We start from the raw sequence: 27,190 nt of genomic DNA, 5'->3' as shown, positions 1-27,190 counted from the left end.
GCCTCTGCTGCCTAGGGCTCCCACCCATGGAAGTCTGGCCTCCATGACTCACCAGAGTGCCAGCAGTCATCCTCTGGTCCAGCCGAATGTCACCTGCTGCAGATGACTGTCTGCCTCTTTACACTCATTTCGGGCAGGCAGCTGCTTGGCAAGTTGTTAATTAGGCCAGGCTATTAAGATTAGCTGTGCCTCCTACAGAGGCTCCTAGGTGGCAAGTTACCCCTGGTTTCCTGCTCCAGAGTTAAAATCAATGCTCCAATCTCCAGTACCAAAACCACTACACTACTGCGATACTGTACCACTTAAGCCTCTCCACCATCTACAATGCTACAGTCAAGAGTGTGATGGAAGTCCTTGTTTTACTGTGCAAGAAAGAAAGAAGAACTTGCATTTATGTAGCATCTATCATGACCTCAGGACATCCCAAAGCGCTTTACAGCCAATGACGTACTTCTGAATTGTAGTCACTGTTATCATACACATATTGGCCCAGATTGTGCATCTCATGGCATGCCCTGGTAGTTAGATTTTTCCCTCACCCTTCAGCTAGAAAAATATTTGACCTCTAAGTTGCTGGAACTGCAAACTGATCATGAAGGCAATGAGGCATCTGGGACTTTGGTAAACAATGGCATCAACTGCCTATCTCCTTAACCAATGAGATTTAAGGATTGAGAAAGAAACAAGAATGATGGAGAAGGAAATAGGGTGAATTAGAGTCAAATCAGATACAGAAAAATAAATAAAGAGAGGGGAATAAAGATTGGATTAACAGCAAGAGAAAAAAAAACACAGAAAGAAAATGTAAGAGAAAATGTTCATTTAAAAAAATGTAAACTTCAAAAAATCTCTAACAACAATTCATTACCTATAGGAATGAGACTCCACAGTTTAAATTGTTCCTGGGCTGAAGAGTTTTAGTGGCATTGCAGGAACATAAATCTCCTCATTAAAAAGGTACTTACACTGTTAAGTAGCAGTGCTAACATTCTGAGGTGATTTTAATTGACAATTAAAGTGCATATGCAGCAATTTCATGAAACTCACGGGGAAACTAAGTGCGAGATGCCATTTTTGCGAGGCTAACTGCGGAGCGGCGCAAATCATCCAGCAATTTGTGGTGATTTGCAATTCACGGGGTATCACTTCCTCGTCACAAGTTGCTGGACGATTTATACATTAATAACAGCCAGCGCCGATAAACTCGTCATTATTTTGGCAACAAAATTTGGGCCAATATAACATTGAACCAAAGACATTTGCAGCACAGGAGGAGATCATTTGTGTCTGTACCGGTTTTTGCTAAAGCAACCCAAAACTAATGCCACTAGATTAATATAAAGCTAATCCCAATAACCTGGTCTTCCCATAGCCCCAGATCGCTAACTACCTCAAGCAGTTCATGGCATACTTTAAGGTACTGAGTGTGACAGATGTCTATAGTGCTGTGCTATTTTTGCTTGTTTCTTAACTGCTCAGTCTGGAGTTTCTGCTCGATTGCACTGTTTTTTTTGCTGGAATTTCCCTGATATTGGCGTAACCAGCGCAAAAGATTGTGGAATTTTAAACACAAATTGCGTTCAGCCCAACTCGAGTTTCTGCAAACTTTTGCACTAGTTTTAAAAACATTGCGCGAGAAGCAGGCCACGCCCCCCAGGATGAATGAATCACCAATGGGAGTTTCCGCTAATTGCGCGTGTTTGCAGGCCTTCCAAGGAGGCTCCAAAAATTAAGCTGGATCTTTTGGGTGCAAGGACACTAATAGGTACGCCTTGAAAGGTTTTGAATGAATGTTTTAAAATTTGCTAAGAAACCAATCGAACTAGAAAATACTTCTGTATTAAATAATATGTCTTCCTTTATCCTCAACCGAGGATTCCCTTCCACCATGGTTGACATGGCCCTCGACCGTGTCTGTTCCATTTCCCGCACTTCTGCTCTTGCCCCTTCCCCTCCCTCAGGGAACCACGCTAGGGTTCCCCTTGTCTTCACCTTCCGCCTCACCAGCCTCTACATTCAACGGCTCATCCTCCGCCATTTTCGTCAACTCCAGTGTGATCCCAACACCAAACACAGCTTCCCCTCCCCTCCCCTTTCAGCATTCCGAAGGGACCATTCCCTCCGCGACATCCTGGTCCACTCCTCAATCATCCCCAACACCCCCTCCCCATCCGACAGTACCTTCGCATGCAAGCGCAGGAGATGCAACACCTGCCCTTTTATGTCCTCGCTTCCCACCATCCAGGGCCCCAAACACTCCTTCCAAGTGAAACAATGATTTACTTGTACTTCTTTCAATTTAGTATACTGTATTCACTGCTCATGATGCGGTCTCTTCTACACTGGGGAGACCAAACGCAGATTGGGTGACCGCTTTGTGGAACTCCTCCTTTCAGTGTTCCAATGAAGCTCAACAGAAGCTCGAGGAACAGCACCTCATCTTTCGATTGGGCACTTTACAGCCTTCTGGTCTCAACATCGAATTCAACAATTTCAGATCATAACCTCTGCCCCCATTTTTTCAGACGGCAGCTGTTGATGATTATGCTAGTTCCATTTACACCTCTTCTAGACTCATCTTTTGTTTCTTTACTTGTCCTATTACCACCTCCTTTTGTCTTACACCACCATCCCTTTTTTCTTTTAATCTCTCCTGCCTTCCATCCTATCACAGACCTTCCCTTTTGTTCTTTCCTCCCCTTCCCCTTTCACTGCCTCTGCAGTTGCTCATCGACCTGTAATGTTAACTCTGTTTCTCTTTCCACAGATGCTGCCTGACCTGCTGAGTATTTCCAGCATTTTCTGTTTTTATTTCAGATTTCCAGCACCTGCAGTATTGTGCAACTAGTTCTGTATATTTTTTTAAATCATTTTCAGTCATTTAAAATTGGGACACTCACAGGTGGTGGATTGGACACTGTGTTTGAAAGTGGAAACTCAACCCCTTCATGTTTTCTGACTTCCTTTTCTGATTTAATTATCACCTTACAGAACCAATTCATCTACACCAAATAGTATTTGTACACATCACCTTTATTTTGAATCGGTCACAGCACAGAACTTATATAGTTGAATGAGGTAAAATGGATGCACATAAAGCCTGGCCAAAAAAAAAGTTTGAATGTTGTCTTGATCCATTTATAAGAGATCTTTTACACAATTAATCATAGAATTTTTCAGGGCCTCTCAAAGGAGTAGGTTATTTAGAAGCCTTTTAGTGAAATGCATTATAATTGAGGGTGGCATATACTTAACAAAGAACCATTGAACAAGGATCAAAGGAAAATACAGCTGTCTGCAGTAGCGGTGGCCTTTTCTAATTTCTCTTCTCAACCAATATCACCAATAGCATCATAAACTTAAGGGAAGAAAACAGTAGAGTGCTTTCTTGCAAACTGTTTAGCAGCTGTGTTCAAAAGAATTTCACTGTTTACACCAGCCAGTCCCCCAAAATGGAAGTGGGTTTCATACTGTTTCTAGTATTAATAGGAAAAATGAAATGTAACTGACTGAGATTTTCAACCTATTGTTCTTGAAGAACAAGTCAATGAAGATCAACTCTAACTTACTCTTTCTGCAAACCTCAAAACTGTAAAACTCCTTTCCTCCCCCAGTCTCACTTCTCTTCTATAATCTACAGATTTTGAAACCCAAGCTTGGTTTCACCTTTATACTTTATTGATTTTTAACTCATCTAACATAAGTGTTGTTCTGCATTATGGGCTATGGTCTTTAGTTCTCTCTATTTAAAAACAAGTGGCAGTGTAAATTTAAAGATATTAAATAATGAACAACAACAACATGCATTTATATAGTGCCCTTTACACCATGAGTGCAGATATCCCAGGGGGTTGTGGGGCTGAAGGAGATTACAGGGATAGGGAGGGGCGAGGCCATGGAGGGATTTGAAAACTAGGATGAGAATTTTTAAATGAAAGTGTTGCCAGACTGGGGTCCAATGTAAATCAGCGAGCACAGGGATGATAGGTCAATGGGACTTGGTGCAAGTTCGGATACAGGCAGCAGAGTTTTGGATGAGCTCAAGTTTATGGAGGGTGGAAAATGGGAGGCCGACCAGGGGAGCATTGGAATAATCAAGTCTAGAAGTAACAAGGGCATTGATGAAAAATGGTAACAATCAATAGAAAATACTACAGTAAAAGGTCATTCTATGCAAGTTCATCTCTTCAATAGAAAATGCACATGAATACCACATACAATTTGGCTCCCCTAGTACGGTAACAATTAGTGCAGTTAGCTGTAGTGAAGAATAATGTCAAAACAACAACTGGTTCAACACTGTCAGTTTGTCATACAGATGTATTCTCTTTGTTGATCCTTGCCAAGTTAACAATGGTATGCTGCAGCTTCGGATAACGGACTTTATCTAGGCCACTGAAAGGCCATCAGTTCACTGTTGCTTAATCTGTTTTCTAAAGCAGTGTTGCCTAGTAAAAGACTGTAAGCAAAACAGGTATCAAAATGTTTCCACTAAAAAGAGTAACATGACAGATTATCTGATCTTTGCTGACAGTAACTCACACCAAGTCCCGTTCACCCATCACCCCTGTGCTCGCTGACCTACAATGGCTCCCAATTAAGCAGCGCCTCGATTTCAAAATTCTCATCCTTGTTTTCAAATCCCTCCATGGCCTCGCCCCTCCCTATCTCTGTAATCTCCTTCAGCCCCACAACCCCCCGAGATATCTGCGCTCCTCAAATTCTGCCCTCCTAAGCATCCCTGATTATAATTGCTCAACCATTGGTGGCTGTGCCTTCTGTTGCCTAGGCCCTAAGCTCTGGAATTCCCTGCCTAAATTTCTCTGCCTCGCTACCTCTCTTTCCTCCTTTAAGACGCTCCTTAAACCTACCTCTTTGACCAAGCTTTTCGTCACCTGCCCTAATTTCTCCTTATGTGGCTCGGTGTCAAATTTTTTTGTCTTATAATACTCCTGTGCAATGCCTTGGGATGTTTTACTACGTTAAAGATGCTATATAAATACAAGTTGTTATTGTTGTAGTAATAATATGTTGAAAACCTTTTGTATAAGATATATATGCTGGTGTCATTTCTAGAAGATTTTTTTAGTTATCCCTTAACTGCTCTGATCTCAAACTAGTTTTTTCATTATTTCACAGAATGGTTTGACTGCCTTAAGTTTTATTATTTATAAACATAAGGCCTTGAAATTACACTGTGCGGAGAGATCAATGTGCAAATGATTTATGTGCTTTTCAAATGGAGGCGCTAATCCATTTATTTGAAACAGAATAGCCTCTCAGTTAAAACAGTAGATCAAACAATTGCAGTGTATTGATCATTGTACCCTTTGCACAGCATAATTGAAGTCTGAGGGCATTCTGATTGGACGAGATTTTATTAAATCTGATTCACTGCACTAAGGTTATATTGCGGCAGAGCCACTGAGGGACTCTGAACAACTGTACATAATTCCCTTTAACGATGTCTTAGCTACAGACTAAATCTGTACCATTGTATATACTGTTTGCATGTACAGTGCGTGGTCCCTTTAAGAGCGCGGGCAAACGCGATGACGTCATGCTGCTAATCACGTGATGACCCAAACGCGGGAAAAACGTGATGACGTCATGACGCCATCCACGGGACCGCCCTGGCAGTCCTCGTGGAGCCTCCGACCTGTTAAGACCTGTATTCATAGTTCTCTTGCATCAATCTGTTTAAACTCGTTAGTTTGACATTAAAAACCTTTTTGATTGATTGCCTGCGTTGAACTCAATCTCTAGATAGGAATTTGACCATTCCTACATTGGTGACCCTGACTTTTGTGAATGGATTTCGCAAAAGGAACACAGCATGGAGGCAAACGCTGTTTTGTTGAAGCTGCCGCAATTCTGGGAGCAACAAGCGACCTCGTGGTTCATCCAAGTTGAAGCCCAGTTCGCCCTGAGAGGCATTGTTGAGGATCAGACCCGATACTTATACGTGGGTCTCTGCACTCGGCGGCTCTACCGCCTCGCGGATCGTCAGTCTTCTCGGGAACCCCCCAGCGGACCGCAAGTATGAAACCCTCAAGGCGCGGTTGCTACAGGATTTCGGGCTCATGAAATCAGAGCGCGCCCGTCGGCTGCTCGCTATGCCCGGGATCGGGGACTCCAAACCTTCCGAGATGATGAGCCAAATGCTCACATTCCTCGGCTCCGAACCAGAATGCTTTCTCTTCAGAGAGTTATTCCTCAGCCAATTACCGGAGCAAGTACAAACGGCCTTGGCGAGATCCGAGGTCGAAGACTGCGCAGCGCTCGCTGCCGAGGCAGCCAAAATATTCGCTGTTACGCAACAGTACTGCGCTGCCACGAGGCGCCCATTCCCCACAGACGCCACCCCAGCTCCTCAGCCCGTGGGGCTGTGCTTCTACCACGCGTGGTTTGGCGTGAAGGCGAGATGTTGCCGCCCTCCCTGCAGCTTCGCTCAAAAAACCCCAACTCCGTCCAATGAAGAACGGGTCTAACGGGTGCCCCGCAGCCGCAATGGCAATCGGCAATGCAGGCAAGCTGCTCTTCATCACAGATACCCTCTCCGGTCATCGGTTCCTGTGCGACACCGGAGCGCAGTGCAGCATCCTACCTGCGTCAGCTCTTGATGTACAGGCTAGGAGGCACGGCCTCCCCCTCGAAGCGGCTAATGGCGGAGCTATTCAGACCTTCGGCAGACGGTGGGTCCAGGTGTGCTTCAGCGGCCAGTGGTTTTTCTGGGGATTCGTTACGGCCAAGGTTTCGCAAGCCATTCTCGGTGCAGATTTCCTGCGCGCCAACGGCCTCCTGGTTGATGTAAGGAACCAACGGCTGATCAATGTGGCCACGTTTCACTCTATCCCTTGCCACCGTAGTAACACCATGTCGCGCACCGTCTCCTGTGCTTTCCCGACTCCGGATGAGTTCGCTCGCCTGCTAGGCGACTTTCCAGACCTGACCAGGCCCACATTCTCCTCCACAGCCACGAAACATGGTGTGGAACACCACATCACCATCACCGGCCCCCCAGTCCATGCGTGGGCCCGGCGCCTCGAACCTGGCAAGCTAGCGGTCGCGAAGGCGGAGTTCGCAACAATGGAACGCTTAGGTATTATTCACAGGTCGAATTGTCCCTGGTCTTCACTTCTTCACATTGTACCGAAACCTGGCGCCGGATGGCAGCCCTGCGGCGACTATCGGCGCCTAAATGATGCCACCACTCCTGATCGATACCCAATCCCCCACATCCAGGATTTCTCTGCCCGTTTGGCAGTAAACACCATTTTTTCCAAGGTTGACCTTGTCCGAGGCTACCACCAGGTCCCGGTGCACCCGCAAGACGTCCAGAAGACTGCAGTCATCACCCCTTTCGGTCTTTTTGAATTTTTAAGGATGCCGTTTGGGTTGAAGAACGCCGCCCAGGCTTTCCAGCGCCTCATGGACTCCGTGCTGCGGGACCTCAAGTTCCTTTTCGTCTACTTAGACGATATTCTCATCGCCAGTCCTAATAAGGAGGAACACATCTCTCATCTATGCATTCTCTTTAGACGCCTCAGCCAACATGGCCTGATTATCAACCCAGCCAAGTGTCAGTTTGGTCTGTATCAAACTGATTTCCTTGGACATCGCATCACCGCAGAGGGAGTGGTTCCTTTGCAAGCGAAGGTGGAGGCGGTAACATCCTTTCCACGCCCGCAGAACATAAAGGCCCTGCAGGAATTCCTAGGCATGGTAAACTTTTACCACCGTTTCATGCCTAAGGCAGCACTGCTCATGCAGACCCTGTACGAGACCCTCAAGGGCAAGTCTGGCAAGGATCCGGTAGGCTGGACGGGTGACATGGGCCGGGCATTCACCGACACCAAGAGCGCCTTAGCCAACGTGACCATGCTGGTGCACCCGCTACCAGGAGCCACCATCGCCCTCACCACCGACGCGTCAGATTACGCAATCGGCGCCGTTCAGGAGCAGTGGGTGAACAGGACGTGGCAGTCATTGGCATTCTTCAGCCGTCAACTGCGGTGTAACGAGCGGGTGTACAGTACTTTCGACAGGGAGATACTAGCCATTTGTCTGGCCATCCACCATTTCCGGTTCTTGTTGGAAGGACATCCTTTCACCGCCTTCGTCGACCATAAGCCACTGACCTTTGCCATGGCCAAGACCACCGAGCCGTGGTTATCCCGACAACAACGTCAGCTGACATACATCTCCGAATTTACCACAGATATTCAGCACGTGGCCGGTAAAGACAACCTGGTGGCAGATTGCCTCTCCCGCGCGACCGTGAATGCAGTCCAGCTGGGCATCGGCTATGCCCTCATGGCAGCAGACCAAGTCTCAGGCCCAGAAGTGCAGACTTACCGCACCAACACCACTAGCCTCCAGTTGGCCGACGTCAGGTTTCATTCGGCTGGTACCACGTTGTTGTGTGATGTCTCCGTTCGGGACCCTCGCCCTATTGTGCCGGTCGCCTGGTGCCGCAAGGTGTTTGATGCCATACATGGGTTGCCACACCCAGGAATGAAGGCTTCTCAGAAGCTAATGTCATCTAAGTTCGTTTGGCGGGGCATGCATAAAGATGTCTGTGACTGGGCCAACACCTGCGTGGTCTGCCAAAAGGCCAAGGTACAGCGCCACGTCAAGGCTCCATTGGCCACCTTTGCAGTTCCTGAGCGACGGTTTGACCACGTTAATGTGGACCTGGTAGGACCACTTCCACCTTCCCATGGTTTTACGCACATCCTGACCATAGTAGATTGCACCACCAGATGGCCGGAGGTGGTTTCCCTGTCATCTATTACTTCGGCGGACGTGGCCAGGGCGTTCATCTCTTCATGAGTCGCCCGTTTTGGAGTGCCTGCTGACATTTCTTCGGACCGGGGACCGCAGATTTCCTCCGAACTCTGGAATGCGGTGGCTCAACGACTCGGTGTCAAGTTACACCGCACCACAGCCTACCACCCACAAGCGAACGGTCTGTGCGAACGTTTTCAAAGATCGCTTAAGGCCGCACTGAGGGCCAGCCTCCAAGACGCTGGATGGGCAGACAAGCTGCCGTGGGTCATGTTGGGCCTTCGCACGGCCCCCAAGGAAGATCTTCACTCTTCCGCGGCAGAGCTCGTTTATGGTCAGTCGCTGCGAGTGCCAGGGGATTTCCTGCCAACACCAACGGAGCCATGGTCCGCCTCACGCCAGCTTATCAGCCACCAGGAAGCAGGCAGATGTTTCACGCCGGTTCCCACATCGCATCACGGGTTTCAGGGCTCTCACGTTCCAGTGGAGCGGAAACAAGCCGACTACGTGTTCATCTGCCACGATGCTCACCGGGATCCGCTCAAGGCCCCATACACTGGTCCTTTCCGCGTGTTAGAGGCAGGAGACAAAACCTTAAAGGTGGATGTCGGTGGTAAACCGGACCACATTTCGGTCGACCGTTTGAAGCCAGCACACCTGGACCTTGACCGTCCCGTCGAGACCGCACAGCCACCGAGACGAGGTCGACCGCCCACCGTCGTCATGCCAGAACAAGTGCAACCCCCCGCCAGACCGCCCGCCGTCCAACAGCTTCTGCTTCGGAATACAGGAGTCGTTCTGACAGGCTTGTCAGACCCCCTCACCGTTTGACTTTTCCGTTAAAGACATCTCTGGGGGGGGCACATGTGCCAGAGCCACTGAGGGACTCTGAACAACTGTACATAATTCCCTTTAACGATGTGTTAGCTACAGACTAAATCTGTACCATTGTATATACTGTTTGCATGTACAGTGCGCGGTCCCTTTAAGGGCGCGGGCAAACGCGATGACGTCATGCCGCTAATCACGTGATCACCCAAACGCAGGAAAAATGTGATGACATCATGACACCATCCACGGGACCGCCCTGGCAGTTCTCGTGGAGCCTCTGACCTGTTAAGACCTGTATTCATAGTTCTCTTGCATCAATCTGTTTAAACTCGCTAGTTTGACATTAAAAACCTTTTTGATTGATTGCCTGCATCGAACTCAATCTCTAGATAGGAATTTGACCATTCCTACGATATTTCTAATTTCTAGTTATTTTTTGTTTACACATATTTTACTTAGCATAAGTACACACAATTGTAGTATGGCAGTCAAGGCACTAACTTAGAATGAATGGTATTTATTTTACAAATGGCACCAATGTTCTGCAAAATATTCCATGGAATGATGGAACATTGGTTTGCCATTCTTTACATGTTCACTTGCAGTAATAATCGGGAGTTTGAATTAGGCCCAGGTCTTTCTGAAATCCTACCTTTAATAGACATTGGGCCGTATTTTGCGACCCCTATGGATGCATACGAGGTGCGCACACGCCCGTAGGGGCTGTGCAATTGCCGGTTTAGGCATGTGAAGCAGCTGCGCTGAAACCCGGCACTTGTGATCTGTCAAGAATCCTCTTGACAGATCCTCCGCATCCCCGGGAAAAGGGTCTCTGTGGGTGGAGAGTTGTGCTATTTGCCCAACTTCCGCCCGCTGAAAGGCCGTGGAATTCTTACGCCTGGTAAAAGCAGGTGTAAGGCCTGCTTTTACCAGCATAAGTGTTTTAAAAAATAGAAAAATACAATTTTATCACTCACTTATACATTAAAAATCCTGTCCAATAAGGTAAGTTTATATTTAGCCCCATTAAAACATATAGGCCTAGAAATTGGGTATAGCCCCGCTTGAGGCGTTAGAACTGGCGCTGCGCAAAGTTTATAGCCAGACGAAACTTATCGCTGCCTGGCGTGATATTGGGTTGCATCGCCACCAAAGGGGATTGAGGCGCGAACTCAGATGTTGCACGGGGCTCCCAAGGCGCAAAAGTTCAGGCGCTACCCAATATCGGCGTGGACGGGCGCAGCGCAGGTGATCTCAATTACCGGAAACCACGAGACTTCCAGGCGCCGGCCGGCTCTTAAAGGGGTGGGTCAGTCAGCCTGAGCTGCCACACTCAATGCCCTGTAGGCCTCAGAATCGGCGCTCGCCCTTCTCTGGCACAGGAAACTTGGTCAGGATGGAGAAGGTGAGACAGAGAGCAGAACGCTTCAGCACTGAGGCTCTGGACCAGTTGGTGTCTGCAGTTGAGCGCCGTCGAGATGTTCTGTATCCTGACAATGGCAAGAGGCCGAATCAAAAGGCTTACCGGCGATCTTGGAGGGAGGTTTCTCAGAGGGTCAGCTCCAACAGCATGGCGACCAGGACCCCTGTTCAGTGCAGGAAGAAATTCAACGACCTCACTCGGGTCGTTAGGGTGAGTGCTGGTTATGCAAACTTCTGATTCCCTCCATCTGCACCTGACTTCGAGCACCCTGTTGCCATGATGCCCCAATGGCCATCTGTCAGCAAGCACCCATGGCCCTTTCTGGGCACACACATGGACATTTCACTCAAGGCCACATGTAAGGGCTCTTGCACCATGGGGGGCATGCGATGATCTCTCAAGGCCTCATGTAAGGGCTCTTGCACCATGGGGGGCATGCGATGATCTCTCAAGGCCTCATGTAAGGGCTCTTGCACCATGGGGGGCATGAGATGATCTCTCAAGGCCTCATGTTACAGAACTTCCCCTTCTTTCCCCTGCAGTCCAAGCTGGCGACGATGCGGAGGGAGCAGCGTCGAACCGGTGGCGGGCCTCCACAAGTCGTCACTCTGACGGATCTCGAGGAGAGAGTGCACCAGATTCTTGGAGGATGTCTGTCTGGTCCTGTTACCACTGCAGCTGCCGACCCCATTTCCGACAGTGAGGGCAAGGCTCTCTCCTTTTTCAGCTGTTTCCTTCCACTTGGTCCCCCCGCCAGCATGCTTCCTCAGTGTGCAGCCATGTCAGAGCCTTGCCGCAATCTGGCATGCCTTTCCGCCAACCTGTCCTTTTGCTAAAGCCACTCTTCCACCTCCCTGCTTTCAGATGATGCATCACCAACTCGGTCTCAACGCCCTGAAGCTGCCAGTGCCAGCGCCTCCAGAGGCGAGGATCAGGAGGAAGCCGGAGCATTCGTTCCAATCTCAGGGGAGCATACACATCTACAGACTGGGGATAGTAGTTCCCTGGAGGGGACGGGGGGGGGCTCTGAGGATCAGCCAGTTGCCGGAACAAGTGGCATGCAGCAACGCAAGGGGGGTAGGCAAGTTCGGCCACCGTCTCCCCGGAGGGCAAGGCAGGTAGTGATGACTGCTGCACAGAGTGCAGAGGAGGTGCGTCGCCTGGCTGAAATGAGCACCCAGGCCCGGCTCAGGCATACTGAGCTGATGGCTGCAGTGGGGAGGATGCCTCAGTCAATAGATACACTGGCAAAGAGTGTGTTGGACTTCGGGGCAACAATGGAGAAGACTCTCCAGGGCTTCAGGGCAACAATGGACAGGACTCTCCAGGGCTTCGGGGCAACAATGGAGAGGACTATCCAGGGCTTCGGCCCATCAATGGAGAGGACTCTCGAGGGCTTCGGGGCAACAATGGAGAGGACTGTCCAGGGCTTCGGGCCAACAATGGAGAGGACTGTGCAGGGCTTCGAGGCCGCTATGGAAAGGACTGTTCAGGGCTTCGGACAATCCCTGGAAAGGTCTGTCCAGGGCTTGTCCAAGGCAGTGGAGCGGTCGGCACCGGCCTTGTCCGAAGCAATGGAAAGAACTGTCCAGTGCTTCTCCGAAGCACTGGCACCTGGCTCACAGGTCCTCACTGCTACCACGCAGTCACTTGCCGGCCTCGCCCACACCCAGATTGAGGCAACGCGAACTCTCACTGCAGCCACCCTATCTGCATCAGCTAGGATCACCCCGGGCCCTTCCAGTCCCATACAAGGCCAGGAATCAGTGGAGCATGCGATTGTGGCGGATCAACCGAGCCGGTCCCCTCAGAGAGCCAGTGTGCTGTCCGACCATGGTGCAGGTGTCCTCTCTCGGCAGGTGACCATTGCACATGCCAGCGCTGGTACGTCTGCAGTGCAGCTGCCACCACCTGCAGGGCACACTGCTTCCAGCCATGCTCAGATTAAGCATCCTGCGTCCGCACCCTCCAAGCCCAGAGGTCGGCCAGGCTATCCCTCAGGGGCTTCTGCGCTTCCACACAGTCAGCAGGCGTCCCCCAGCCTTCACCCCGCCACTGGGGTTCAATTACGTAGGAGCAGCAGGGAGGGAAGGGGCCGACCACGAAAGAGAAGTCGTTCTCCATCAAGGGGCCATCAGTAGAGGGAGGTGCTGAGATGTTTCTTTGGCCAAATTCAAGGACACTCTCACCTGTTGTAATTGTTGGAAATGGTTTGATTAGTTTTGCGGCTTTGCCAAAGAGTTAACTGTTATTTTGTTAGTTATGGTTTCTGTTGACATGACGTTGTTTTGCTGAAATGAAAGACTTTTGTGACAATAAAGAGAAGTTTTAATGTGCTATGGTGCACGTGACTAATTACAGTGATGCTGGCCTTCAGAGGCTTTCAAACATCCAAAGTGCGCAGGAGTAAAGACACTCATCATTCCGCCAGAGGGGCCTCGATACGAGTCCTGATGAGCCTCTGACGGATGGCCCTTCCACTTTCAGGAGCCCTTCCATCTTCCTCCTCCTCCTCCTCCTCCTCCTCGTCCGCATGCTCCTCCTCCTCCGCCTGCTTCTCCAGGGTCAGAGGGAAGGTGATGAATTGACGCCTTCGCCTATAAAGGGCAGCTGTAACTTGCCGGATGCAACAGTGCACTGCAACCTGAGAGATATTCGCAATGTCCCCAATGGCTGACTGAAAGGATCCGTTGCCATCAAAATTCATGGCAACAGTCAGTTTAACGGCCACCGACAGAGAGGTCCTGCACCGTAGACGCGGCTGCAGATCCTCAGCAAGCAGGTGGCACAGCTCAGTGACAACGTCCCTCCCGATTCAGAGCCTTCGCACACACTGCTCCTCCGACATGTCAAGGTATGACACCTGCTGCCTAAAGACCCTCGCAGCATACCCTCGGGCTGGCCGACCTCCATTGCCCCTCCTCCTTCTGGCCAATCCCGGCCCTCTCTCCCGCCGTCTCTCTGCCCCTTCATAGTGTTTGGCCATGAGGCCGTCGCTCTCCAAAGCATCTCCCATTCCGATGCCAGTTGGTCAAAAGGCTGTTAGGTCTAGTGCTCCAACTGCTCCGGACAGGTTTGTGGGTCCCAAGCACTCTAATGCTAAATTCCAAAAACTCTGCTCCACAGTAGCTCACCAACTCTCTCCACCAACGATCGCAATGAACAGGCCAAGTGGCTGAAGCTTCTATACTAGAGCTGTCCCCTTTAAATAGCGCCCCCCGACTCCGAGAAGGGCCTGCTAACGCTCCTTCGAACTGTCACTAATAGTGCTAGGTGTAAAGGCTCCGGGCGCCACCCAATATCCGCTCAGGCGCCCCTAAAAGGCGTTGCACAATGAAACGACGTAATGATCTGCTTGCGCTCGCGGGCACGCGCAAACACTTAGCGCAGGCATTAAATATATAGTCAATATGGGAGTTGTCGCTATCTTCATTGCGCCCGCCCCAACATTAGGTAACGCCCCAATTCTCGGTCTCTTTAGGCGCTAACCGCTGGCGCAAACAACTGAATTTCTAGGCCATAGGCCCATAATTTCCGATTGGAGGCTTCCTGCGTGCGGATGCCTCCTATCGGGAAAAAATCTACGCCCTTACCTGAGGGCTCCCGAAGTCCGGACTCTTCCGCTCCTGGGCCTCTCCTGGTGCACGTGCGCAGAGGCCCAGGTATCCCGGGGCGCAGGCAGTTCTCAAGTGTCCCTGGGTTCACATGGGCCATGGGGAGCCAGTGGGAGAAGGAAATCCCCCTTCATACTTTTGACAGGTAGACCTGTCAAAAGTATAAATGGGGATCACTGAAAAAAGACATCAAAACATTAAATACATTTTTAAAATCCATTACGTTTTTAAAATGAGTAAAAATTACATTAAATTAAATATTTTGAACAAAAATTTAATTTTTTGAACAAAATATTAAAAGTTTTTTACAGGGTTAAAAATAAGCTTACCTTTTATAAAAGTATTTTTAAATTATAAATGAGTAAATTTTTTTTAAAAACTTTTTTAAACTCTTATGCTGGTAAAAGTAGGCCTTACGCTCCTGTGAAGGACTTTGGGATGTTTTGCTACATTAAAGGTGCAACATAAATACAAATTGTTGTGTTCTTGTGCTGAAAAATGACATACATTGGCCCAGAAATTCGGGTCGGAGGCTTCCCACGGGTGCAAGCCTCCGACCTGCACTTACCAAGCGCGTCGGCCGTTGAGCTGTGAGCCCGCGTGGGATTCCGATCCTGGGCCTCCTCCAACTGCCGGCGCGCAGTGCTTGCATATCCCAGGGGCGCAGTTAGTTCGATGCGTCCCCTGGGATCACGTGGGCCATGGGGAGCCAATAGTAGCAGGGAATGCTTCATTCATAAGTTTGACCTGTCAAACCTATAAATACTATAAGCCCCAAAACATCACTAAATCTTCAAATAATTTTTTTTTTAAATCACATTTTTAAAATAAACTATAAATTACATGAAATAACTATTTTAAACAATAATTTAAATTTTTGAAAAAGTTAATTACATTTTCTAACGGGGCTAAAAATAAACTTACCTTTCTTTAAAGTATTTAAAAATAATAAACCTGTGGAAAAAATGTTTTAATTTTAATTAATTCACCACTTACCTTGTAAAAAGCAGGCCTTGTGACTGATTTTTACATGTCTACCTCTTGGAGACTTACCCTCCCAGAGAAACCTGGAAAAAAAACGTAAGTTCGATGCGCACGCGCTGCCTCTTCTGCGCACGCGTTCCACCTCTGAACCCCTTCTTTCAGGGGAACGGAAGTGCCGGTTTCCCGCGCATGCGCAGTGCATGCAGGAAACCGGCACTTCCATTGGGCTTACGGGTGAGTACCCCATGCGTACTCACCCGTGGAGACCTGAATTTCTGGGCCAATGCCTGATTCAAGCTATGTGTACCATTTGATGAGCAGATTTGCAAGATATGCATATTCACACAAAACGTTTCAAAGCAAAATTTTCCAACCAACAATTAGTAGTATTAATGCAAGAGGTCTACTTAATTCACTTGCACCAATGAGTCATGGAGCTCAGAATAAAGTCCCTGAAGTGGCTTAGCAAACCACTCAGTTGTATCAAACTACACTACAGCGGTTCAAGAAGAAGGTCAACCACCACCTTCTGAGGATGGAGAATAATGCCTGCCTTGCCAGCAACACCTACATCCCGAGAATGAATTGAAAAATGTATTTGAACAGATTATTGGTAAAATACTATAATCCAGTTAAATTTCATTATATCCATGATTATCTTTTACCTCCTTCACATCCAATTTCCTATATTTTTACAGCTATTCTGTTATTGCCTGTACCTTAATTTATTACCTTTTTATTTCTGTTCCTGCCTTTTTGCATGGGTTGTTTCAATGCAATTCTCTAACCAATACCTTGCATTTTGCTCATATTTTAATTAGATAATAAAGTTACAAGCTGTAAGCTCCTCATTAAGCAAAACTGTACATACAAAATGAATTTAATTCTTTATAACAACATCAGCATAAAGAAATAATTATTTTACTAATTTGTAGATGTACTATTTCAAGAAATGGAAATATTAAAAAAAAATAAACAGATGATCAGGTGAATCCTGAGCTTTTGGTATTATGGAAACTGTTCTGGAAGCCCAACCACAGCTCATTTGAACCATTTGTCAGAAAGTCATATACTGACATAAATGTAGTCAGAAGCTAATTAATTATGCCTTACTACTTAGAAATTGGGTGTGAAAATCCATTATCCTTCTTGCACTCAACAATTCATGCATAAAACAATCCATTGTCAGTGGGACAACTGAAAGCATCGGTATTAATTGAACTTAATTGTCAAACACAACAGAGAGGGTGTTTGTATTTTGATTTGCTTTACAGCATCAACGCTGATTTACCTGTTAAACAGTCAGATCAGTAGAAAACAGATCTGCTCCAATGTCTGGATTTAATGAAGACCTTGATTTTCAATTTGAGAACTGAAATCGTTTGCTTTTATATAATTATTATTTTGACAAGTAAATTATTGTAATGGATTATAATACATTTTTACAGAAGGCAATCATTTAGTTTTCTGCCAATGACTTCTTGATTTTACTAAATAAAAACAGACTTTGTTTCTCCATAGCCAGTAGATCCCAGATTAAAACAAAGCACTCGTTGAAACATAGGAATTTGCAGGACCTGGAAAGGCCACTGCAGTTGGCCAGCCTCGCTTTTGTTTTTGCACAGTTAACTGCTTCTGGACTAAAGCACGGCTTGGAAAGTTAGTTTTATCCACTGCACATGTTCCGAATTCGAACCTTTTTCCTGGACATTTCTGCACAATCAGGTGCTTTCAGAGCGCCAATAAGTTCCAACTGCTTTGAAGTCGTGCTTTTAATGTTACTTTTACGATTTGTTTCAATGGTTTTTCTCCTGCTTTTCCTCCTCAACTGCTGAAAATAACAAGTTAAACAAGAGATAAAAACAGAAAATGCTGGAAATACTCATCAGGTCTGATTCTTGCTTCACAGATGTTGCCTGTCCTGCTGAGTATTTCCAGCAGTTTCTGTTTTTATTTCCGATTTCCAGCATCCGCAGTATTTTGCTTTTGTATTAGAAGTTAAACAAGAGTATGGTTCTGCAATTGCAGGTAGCCTTTCAGTGCTTCGCCCAAGTTCCAGTCTTTGTGTGTGAGTCTAGACAGCAAATATCAGTAGTTTATTCAACCATGAGGCGAACACAGCCAACCCCAATTCGGCCCTTGCTTAATGTTCACATATGTGCGATGTCCAGCAGGGGTTACTGGATAGCAATGAAAAGTGTGAACCTCAGCGGACCTTTTTTTCTCTCCTGTCTAACTAGTGGGCACTGTAGTCAATTGTAGCACCCACGGCTGTGCTGAGATGAGCCAATGTCAAAGGCAAGTAAAAAAACAGCTAATTTCGACATAGCAAGGTCGCACAAACAGCAAATACAGAAATTGTTTCTGGTGAGGTTGTTTGAGGGACAAATGTTTGCTAGGAAACAAGGACAACTTCGAAAGCCATGGGATCTTTTATGTCTGCCGAAGCAGTTTACAACTCATCCAAAAGATTTGAATAAAGTAGTTTTAATTCAATAAGAATTTGTGCAAACTGGAATAAAAAATTATTCTTCAAAGTTAACAGATGACATTATATTGGAATCATATCACCAAAATTAATACCAGCTACCGAGATGTTTTTTAAGTGATCAACAATTACTAGGAGTTAATGGACACCTTGTTCATTTCTGTTGATTCATATTAACTTTATTTGATATCATCCAAACATTAAAATTAATACAACCTAGAAATTACTGTTGATGATATTAGTGGATAAATGCTTCATGTGTATGTATGGCTTTCCTCTGTCTGCTATTTTAGTGGAGGCATAAATCCATTTAAACTAAGAGGGCTAACCTCCATCAAAATGGCAGACAATGGAGTGTCTTCCAAATGCATTAACTGTTTCTCTGCTATAGTCACCAATAGTAATTTGTAGGCTCATGTTGCCTAAGAGTGCATTCATCTGGGTAATCTCTTGCATTTTATGAAGCAAAAATGATAGTGAGGGTTATACTAAACTAAGGGCATACTGAATAACTGAAAAAGAGACCTCAGCACTGAGCAGCATTACAGTGATGTGTATATTTTGTAAAGTTTTTAAATACCACATGTTTACACCAGCAATGAGTAAAGCAACTATAGTAGATTCCATTTATTAAGAGAAAAAGGAAACATGCAAATGCTGAAACCCCTTCACCAGAACCCTAAACACTACCTAAACTCACGACCTAAAGAACAGATGGTAGGTGGAGAAAGCACAGGAGATCCAGCAGCTAGCTGACAACCACGACATACGTGGATTCTTTAGTGCAGTTAAGACCACCTGCGGCCCAAGCACCCAAGGTCCTACCCCACTGTGGGCCAAAAATGGAGAGGTACTCATCAAGGACAGAGCAGCAGTCAGTGACCGCTGGAAGGAGCACTTCGAAGATCTCCTTAACCGAAACTCTGTGGCGGGTAGCATGCTGCGGGATGGAGTTGAGGACACATTGCAAGAATCCTCCTCAATTGCCTTCTCCCAGTGGCTGAAAAGCTCCTCCCAGAGTCGCAATGCGGATTCTGCCCACTAAGGGGCACAATGTACATGATCTTCACCACGCGTCAACTACAAGAGAAATGCAGGGAACAGCACCAATCGCTGTACATGGCCTTCTTTGACCTCACAAAGGCCTTCGACACCTTGAGGGATTATGGAGTGTCCTCCTCAAATTCAGCTGCCCTCAAAAGTTTGTCTCCATCCTCCGCCTGCTTCACAACGACATGCCAGCCGTGATCCTGACCAACGGATCCACCACAGACCCAATTCACATGTGGACCAGGGTCAAGCAAGGCTGTGTCATCGCACCAATGCTCTTCTCGATCTTCCTGGCTGCAATGCTCTATCTCATCCTCAGTAAGCTCCCCGCTGGAGTGGAGCTAATCTACAGAACAAATGGGAAACTGTTAAACCTCCATCACCCCCAGTCCAGATCCAAGGTCGTCCCATCCTCTGTCATTGAATTACAGTAAGCGTACGACGCTTGCATCTGCGCACACTCTGAGGCTGAAATCCAAACCATTGTCAACACTTTCACCGAAGCGTACAAGAGCATGGGCCTTACACTAATCATCCATAAGACAAAGGTCCTCTACCAACCTGCCCCCACCACACAGTACTGCTCCCCAAGTATCAAAATCCATGACGAGGCCTTGGACAATGTGGACCACTTTCCATACCTTGGGAGCCTACAGTCAACAAGGGCAGATGTCGATGACGAAGTCCAACACCGCCTTCAGTGTGCCAGTGCAGCCTTTGGTCGCCTGAGGAAGAGAGTGTTTGAAGACCAGGACCTCAAACCCAGTACCAAGCTCATGGTCTACAGAGCAGTAGTGATACCCGCCCTCCTTCATTCTTCAGAGACATGGACCATGTACAGCAGGCACCTCAAATCACTGGAGAGGTACCACCAACGCTGCCTCCGCAAGATCCTGCAAATCCATTGGCAGGATAGGCGCACCAACATCAGTGTTCTCGCTCAGGCCAACATTCCCAGCATCGAGGTTTTGACCACGCTCAATCAGCTCCGATGGATGGGCCACATCATCTGCATGCCTGATACGAGACTCCCAAAACAAGCGCTCTACTCGGATCTCCCGACACGGCAAGAGAGCCCCAGGTGGGCAGAGGAAACGCTTTAAGGACACCCTCAAAGCCTCTTTGAAAAAGTGCAACATCCTCACCGACACCTGGGAATCCCTGGCCCAAGACCGCACAAAGTGGAGGAGAAGCATCCGGGAAGGCGCCGAACACCTCGAGTCTCTTCGCCGGGAGCAAGCGGAAGCCAAGCGCAGGCAGCGCAAGGAGCGCATGTCAACCCAAGCACCCCACCCACCCGCCCCTTCAACCACCGTCTGCCCCACTTGTGACAGAGACTGTAGGTCCTGCATTGGACTCATCAGTCACCTGCGAACTCATTTTTAATGTGGAAGCAAGTCATCCTCGGTTCCGAGGGACTGCCTAAGAGAGAGAGAGAAAAACTACAGCAGGGACAAAAACGTGCATTGATATGTCAACTTTAAAGCAGAAAAGTGCTTCAAAGCACTTTACAGGGCAGATTGGACACCCAACTGGGGCAATGAAAAGATACTAATCTACTGACAGATTGTCGACATTATCGGCATTTTCAGCATTTTCTCTTTTCACTCCACTTATTTCAATTTGCTTTTGTTATTTCCTGCTTCTCACTATCTTTAGAAGTTTCAATTTTTTCAGTAAATCCTCATTCATGATGTATTTTTGTATCTATCCATAGATTTTTTTAAAGCAAAATGATCGAGAATAGATTTTTATTTCACCCAGTTGGGAATGGTATTGAAAGCTTACTCTAAATGGACAATGTAATGAAAACAGAAAGTGCTGGAAACACTCGGCAGGTCAGGCAGCATCGAGGAGAGAGAAACAGAGTCAATGTTTCGGGTCGAACCCTTCGTCAGAACTGGAAAAGGTTAGGGAGGAGAGATTTTTAAGCAGGGGCAGGGAGGAGCGGAGGAAAGAACAAAGGGAAGGTTTGTGATAGGATGGAAGGTAGGAGAGATTGACTGACAAAAGGGATGATAGTGCAAGGCAAAAGGAGAGGTAATGGGACAAGTTAATAAACAAAAGATGGCTCTAGATGATGTGTGGATGATGATGGCAGCAATATTAACAGCTACCATGTGAGGAAACAAGAGACAAAAAAATATAAAGAAATACAGGGGCCAATATATAGTCTGAAATTGTTGAACTCGATGTTAAGTCCAGAAGGCTGTAAAGTGCCTAATAGAAAGATGAGGTGCTGTTCCTCAAGCTTACATTGAGCTTCATTGGAACAATGTAAGAGGCCGAGGATGGAGAGATCAGAGTGGGAGTGGAGGGGAGTATTAAAGTGAATGGCGACCGGAAGCTCGGGGTTACGCTTGTGGACTGAACGGAGGTGTTCCGCAAAGTAGTCACCCAATCTGCATTTGGTCTCCCCAATGTAGAGGAGACTGCATCGTGAGCAGTGAATACAGTATGCTAAATTGTAAGAAGTACAAGGAAATTGCTGTTTCACCTGGAAGGGGTGTTTGGGGCCCTGGACGGTGGGAAGGGAGGAGGTAAAAGGGCAAGTGTTGCATCTCCTGCCCTTGCATGGGAAGGTGCCGGGCGAAGGGGAAGGTGTGTTGGGGGTGATAGAGGAGTGGACCAGGGTGTCGCGGAGGGAGTGGTCCCTCCGGAATGCTGAAAGGGGAGGTGAGGGGAAGATGTGTTTGGTGGTGGGATCATGCTGGAGGTGGCGGAAATGTCAGAGGATGATACGTTGAATGTGGAGGCTGGTGGGGTGAAAGGTGAGGACAAGGGAAACCCTATCGTGGTTCTGGGATGGAGGGGCAGGGGTGAGAGCAGAAGTGCAGGAAATGGAATGGACATGGTAGAGGGCCATGTCAACCATGGTAGAGGGGAATCCTCAGTTGAGGAAAAAGGAAGACATACCAGAAGCACTAGTATGGAAGGTGGCATCGTCAGAACAGATGCGGCGGAGACGGAGAAACTGGGAGAATGGAATAGAGTCCTTACAGGAAGCAGGGTGGGAGGAAGTGTAGTCTAGGTAGCTGTGGAAGCTGTGGTGTTGGCATTTAGTTATAAATACAACTTTTCTCTTGTTGGTTTAAAGGTTGGAAAGTAATTCAAGCTGCACATCTGACACTTTACCATTAAGTTTAAAGTCTATTGATTAAGTTAAAGACACTGATAATGTTGTGGCAGAGATTCACTGTTATTTTTTAAAACTGACCTTTTATTGAATTGGTCAAGCATAATACCAAAGCCTAATTAATACTATCCAACCACATATTTACCATTACAAACTATTTGGACTTCAACAATAATGGCCCAGTAATTCCTCTCCCAGCGCGTGAGTACGGATGGGGTACTCACGCGTGTGCCCGGAGGAATTGCCGGTTTTCAGCATGCACAGTGCATGCGCTGAAAACCGGCATTTCCTGTCCTCTGACCCAAGGGGTTACGAGGCAGAACGCGCGCGACTGCACAGGCAGCGCGTGCTCAGTGAAATTCCTTTTTTTTTTCAGAGTTGCGCGTGTGTAAAGGCCTCCGGTCTTTACGCATTGAAAAACCACACGTAAGTACTTAGTTTTTCAGGTAAGTGGTCTATTAATACAATTGAGAATTTTTTTTCCACAGGTTTGTTATTTTTAAAGAATTTACAGTAAGGTAAGTTTAGTTTTAGCCCCGATTTTTTATATAATTTTTTTTTTCAAATTTTAAAATTATTGTTTAAAATAGTTTTTCAGAGTTCTTTATGGTTCATTTAAGTAGTGCAATGTTTCTTTTAATTTTCTTTCAGGTTTAAGTAGTGTTTTGGGGCCAGGAGTTTTCATGAGTTTGACAGCTCTTACTGTCAAACTCATGAATGAACTTTTGCAACCTCCCATTGGTTGCCCTGTGCTCACGTGATCCCAGCCGGCTCATCACACTATGTACGCTGCTGGGTCACGCACGCACAGCGCGGCAGGACCTCAAGCGGGCCAGTCTGAGGAAATGCAATGCGGGCCAGAATTTAAATGTCAGCGCGCTGGGTAAGTGAACATCGGGGGCTTGCACGCGCGGCAAGCTCCCGATCCTAATTTCAGGGCCATTGAGAAATTGTAATTTGACCATTTCCTTTACATTCCATCTAATTTCCCTGCCCCTTTTTAAAACATTTTTCAGCTGTTTATATTGAGATTGAAACCTTCCATAAATGCAAGAATTTGAACAAAATGCCTTCAGAATAACATTGACAGACAGCATTCAGATTGCTGCTCTTTTTCCCATACTTTGTAATCATCATCTCTCCCAGGAGTGGAGCTACAGAATATGTCCATACACAGAGCCTTAAACTACATTAAATATATAGTCCTCATCTATTGTACAAATAAAAAAAAGTCAGGAATGATTCATTTTCTTTTGTGTCATAGCTTCATAATTCACTCCACTCCTGTTATGAATTTTGCGGTTGAAGTTGGCCAATGGTTTCCCCTAACCGCAATTGCAACATGCACCATGAATATAAAACTGAAAATTGCATAAAACAGAATCAGTGAGGTATTTTAAAAGATTTGCTTGATCTACAATAAGCTCATTGTTGTTGTCCAATTGATTTATCTAATTCTTTTGCTTATACTTACCTGGATCTCCGATTGAGAATTTCTCTCATTCATAGTTAACAGAGGAAAACCCCACCCATTTGAAGTAACTGTAAAGTGAGCTGAAAAACAGTTTAATTTAGAACAATGGTTGGAATATATGACCTAGGGCTGTGTTGACCTGTTTATTTTTAATATTTGTTTCACATGTGGCTGCTCACTTTAAGTTTTATTACGGTATGCTAAGAAAGACTCTCTGATGTCTGTGTCTCTGCTGACTTGTTATCCTCATGCTGATAAGCAAAATATCACTTTAAAAACAGATGATTGTTATTGTCTAGTTAGATGACATAATACAGGTTATCTTTCGGTTTTTCACATCGGTGACAAAGCCATTTAATATTGTTTACTAGTTGCAGGAGACAGAGCTAGATCAGTTGTGATTGTTTGTCATATCGGGGCATCATAATAAAGCTCCCACAGCTTGGCTTTGTCCTGAAAAATAGGTGAAAAAATAGACAAGTTTCTGAGGGAAGGCAGGCCCTGATCCTTTGAAATCTGCTTGACTCAGTAGCCTTGAGCTGCTGATTCTGGAGATAAATGTGACAGCCTTCTCCTAGTTTGTCAGTTCTGCTGAGGCTAGAGAGGATGTGCTGGTAGATTAAACTTAACATATAAAAGTTATATTACAGATGCTGGCCCAGGTTTAGTATTACTAAGACAGTTAGTGAAGTATTTTATTATCTTTGTTTTGGAGAAAGTATATAGCGACTGCGTCGGCAATTAAGTGAAATCTACTGTATTGATTTTCCACGACTGTTTACTTTTTACTTTTAATAGTCAAAAGGTTATAGGCTGAAACCCCACTCTAGGCCTTGAGCTCATAATGTAAGCTGATACTTCAGTGCAGCACTTATAACGTGGTGCATTAGCAGAGGTGCATCTCTTGGACTGGTGTTAAGTCGAGGCCTCGTTTGTCTGTTTAGATTAAATGCAGGGGAGCTTTCCTGGTGTCTTTGCCAACATTTATCCCTCAACCCATTCCACAAAAAGAGAGCTATTTATCTTATTTTCTGTTTGTGGAATCTTGCTGTGTACAACTTGGCTGCAGTGTTGGCCTGAATAATAAGAGTGACCACATCACAAATGTATTTTATAAGCAAGCCACGAGCATGCATTTTGAGGCCAGGAAGATTTTAGTTCCCGGGCCTCATTTACATTTGAAGATCGGACTTCAGCTCAAACCTGACAGGAATCACTGCCTGGTTGGCGGGCGGGAGCTGGAATTCTGGCGGCAGAAGGCTACTGCTGTGGACCCATGGGAACAGTCGCTAGCGAGACGTAAATTAATTGGAGGGATCCAGGAGGGGAGTCTCCATCAAGGGAGGGAAGCTCGGAACATGGGTGCCCCAAGGCTTCCTTGCGGGACCCAGAGGAGATGCCCACAAGGAAACTGAAAAGAAAAATATAAAATCTTGGCTCACTGGTCTTCCTCTGGCCCTTGCTGCTGTTTTCGGCAGGTATTGCCTGGTGGGGGAGCCACTGCTGCTCCCCAGCTTAGGCTTCAGATTAAGATGGCAGACTCTGATGACTTCATTTTGGAGCCCAACCTGCATATCTTAAGAGGACCTGGCTGGCCTGGGGCAGGTGTCCTTGCAGCCTGTAATTTAAATTTGCAGTCAGCCAAATCGGAACAGGAGCGGAGTGAGTAAATACCCCACTCTTTCTTAACTCCTCTCTCTTCCTCGCACCCCAGCCCCCAGTTTGGTTTATACCAGGCAAGGAGAGTTAAATCGAGGCCAGTGTGCTGTCTTGCCTGCTCACTGAACTTTGTCTGGCATTGGTCTGCCGTCCTGGGTGTGAGAGAGGTGGTGCCTCTGTCCAGATGGCACACAAGACATTTTTCTGTGGTTTTCTCCCATGCACACCCAGTAGTCTCTCTTTCCTTTGCTGCAAGTCACCCTGCAGGGTCTGAAGGTTAGTCTCATTGAAATTGTGTGATCTTCCTTTCTGCCTCCTTGCAATGCCCTGCTCGTTTCTTTGGATGCCTCTGCAGGTCCTTCATTTTAAAGACATGCTTTAAAAGTGTCACAAAATCACGCACGAGCCAAACATTACAGCTAAATGGCCACATTAATTTTTGGGGCCTTTTTGTACAAAGTCACACAAAGTCTGGTTCTTGGGGACAGGCTCAATTACAAAAGTGATCTTTGGCACTGGGTGTAAGCAAAACAGCGAGTAAAGCCCTAAAAAAAATGTGATACCTACTTCTGTGACACTTAATAGCACAGATATGCTCAGAAATGAATGGAAGTTATTTTAGTTCTGAGACAAAAACAACCTACAAGTTGAATTTTCACAGGGGTTCTTCCGACTGTCCACCGTAACTTCAGTGGAAGGTCTGTGGCATTTAGCCTGTTTCGCTGGGGTTTCCATCGCTCTTCAGCCCAAGTTATGGCAGACAATCGTGAGATCCTATACTTTTGAATAGGTTAGACAATTAAAAGATATTCTTTTACAGCTGCCTGTCATGGAACAACATTATAACATATGATCTTGATCTTAGGTGTTCAGAGCATGGAAAAAATAGCCTGCTGACTGACATAAAATCATTGCTGGAAGATGCTGGTTTTACGTCAGTGATTTTAAATCACTCAAAGGAAGCAGTCACAGAAAAGAAGTGCATCTCCACATAAATCAATAACCAATCATTTGTGCCACAAAGCTAATAAATCATGGTGGTTTATTCAGCTTCACTCTCAAGAGTGTTCAGAACAAAATCATCACTGTGCTCCTCTGACAATCTGCAATATGCTAATAAGGATTTTGAAATTGCAAAGGAATATTTTTTTTAAAAAGGGCCAGATTTTGCGGTCAGTGGTGAAAGAATGGTGCTAGCTGCTCATTATATTTACACTTGCCCACCGACATTCTATGAGCTTTTGTACTGGAACTTGCAGTGATTAGAAATCCAAAACAGCGCGGCACCCTCTACAGGGGATCAGGGACCTATGTGAACAGGACAAGCAACTGTGTATATCATTAACCAATCAGGTTGAAGAATTCTTACTGAGCCAGCAGTGGGGAGTTTTAACCTGGAGGAGCACGTGGGTTTGGGTGCAAGTGGAGGGTTAAATCGAGCAAAAATGCAAGCACGTCGGGAGACTGGCTCTAACCCGCCAACCTCCGCCTCAAACTTGGGCGCGTTAGGCTGGTTGCGCACAATCCACTCGGGAGAGGCGGGTTGCCTATTCACATATGTTAATCGCTCAATTGGAGCGATATTCCAACACATTTTAAGTTTAACGTCACATCCACGGGTTTCTCGGGCTTCCTGAAATTCGCCATTAAAAGGAAGGCGAGAGCACAGCGGCAATTGAGGGGGATGATTAAAACTCATGGAACTACTGCAATAAATACTCAGTACTCACAGTTGCATTCT

The sequence above is a fragment of the Somniosus microcephalus genome, chromosome 8 (genome assembly GCF_052327205.1).
Source record: "Somniosus microcephalus isolate GS21.2 chromosome 8, FLI_Smic_1.0, whole genome shotgun sequence".
Classification (NCBI taxonomy): Eukaryota; Metazoa; Chordata; class Chondrichthyes; order Squaliformes; family Somniosidae; genus Somniosus; species Somniosus microcephalus.
The sequence above is the reverse complement of the archived record's forward strand: the minus strand, read 5'-3'. Positions refer to the sequence as shown.